This window comes from Octopus bimaculoides, chromosome 22 (genome assembly GCF_001194135.2).
Source record: "Octopus bimaculoides isolate UCB-OBI-ISO-001 chromosome 22, ASM119413v2, whole genome shotgun sequence".
NCBI classification, from domain to species: Eukaryota; Metazoa; Mollusca; class Cephalopoda; order Octopoda; family Octopodidae; genus Octopus; species Octopus bimaculoides.
The window spans coordinates 27,131,047-27,132,816 of NC_069002.1; positions in this window are offsets into that span (position 1 = coordinate 27,131,047).

The window sequence follows — 1,770 nt, forward strand, 5'->3', positions numbered from 1 at the left end:
ACGCAGTGAGACTGAACCCGGAACCAAATGGTTGGGAAGCAAACTACTTACCACACAGCCACTCTTGCGCCAAAAAAAAAAGAAAGAAAGAAAAACAAGCATGGATGAAGTTCGTTGGGAGATTTCAGCATCTTAAGACATGATTGATTGACTGATTGAATGGTAATAATTCGAATTCTTTGGTGAGGTGATGAAACGTACGGTATTACGGTGCTGACGGGCGGTTGATGGTGGAGAAGGAATCTCTGCAGAAATGGTCAGTTCCGCCATTACCTATACAAGACACTTGATGCAACTGCAGCTCCTGCCGCTACCGACGCCACCACCACCACCACCACCACCACTACTACTACTACTACTACTACTACCCAGGGAGGTGTTGCTTATTATATATTTACTGTAATGTTACTAGAACAATATTATAAAAGTGGCTGGCAGAATCGTTAGCTTGTCGAGTGAAATGTCTAGCGGCCTTTCGTCCGTCTTCACGTTCTGACTTCAAATTCCACCGAGGTAAACTTCTATCCTTTTGCGGTCTACAAAATAAGTACCGCATTTCCATATTTAAGAGATGAGGAATTATGTACATTATTTACATGTGCATTATGTAAATAATGAAAATAAGTACCGGTTGAGCATTTGGGTCGATGTAATCGGCTTACGTCCTTACCCCGAAATTGCTGGCCTTTTACCAAAATTTGAAACCAATATTACTGTGATGTGGTTTTGTCAGGTGCCTTCAGCCAATGATCTGTGTGAATAGTTGTAGTGGTGGTGGTTATCCAGTTTCCAGTTGAATTTCTTTTCCTAAAGAAATTTGTTTACAAATTTGCACATGGACAAAATTTCATTCCTTCTATGCAATAAAATGACGCATTGAATCAATAAGTTATATTTCTCTGCCAAACGAAATGACATCTCATTGACCCACTGGTATATGAGATTACAGTTTCAGCAATGCTTTAACTTATAGGGGTGTTTTTAATTTCACTCTCGTTCAGTTTGTAGCTGTATTCAAATAAGGTGTTAAAGTTAATTCTGCCTTTGAATAAAGACGAATGAGTATGCAATATGCATCTAGTTTTGAATGTATTTTCTGTGAGTTCTATGTAATTCTTTTAGATATCATCTTCAGATATCTTTCTTCATTGCGAAACATGTGCCGTTAAGACGTCAGATGTGGAGTTGCTGTAATTGTATTCTACCAGATGGGTTGCAGTGTCTCTATTTCTAGAACCTCGGTAAGGGTTGGATATTTGAGATGCGATATTATCCAAGCAAATCTAAAATCGAAATAATGTAGAAGTTAGCTACAGTTGCATTTCTAAAATGAAAATTCTGTGTGTGCATACGTGTGTGGCGGTGGTGGTGGTGGTGGGGAGGTATGTATAGTTTGTATTAGGTAAATAAAATTACATATTGCAGCTAGATCACTCGTTCAATTAATCCTTGATTCGCCTGCACACATCAGGAAAAAAATATAACGTACTGTTAAGAAAGAAAGAAAGAAAGAAGGAGAGATTCAGTTAGTATTTTATATTTTATCATCCTGAAAGTGCCATGTATCGACGTAAGCATGGCTACGAATATAGCTAGCTCATTTATATTCGTGACTATACATATTTGCATGTATGTATATATACATGTATACATGTGTGTGTATAAACACACATACATACATACACACACACACACACACACACACACACACATACACACACACACACACACATATATATATATATATATATATATATATATATATATATA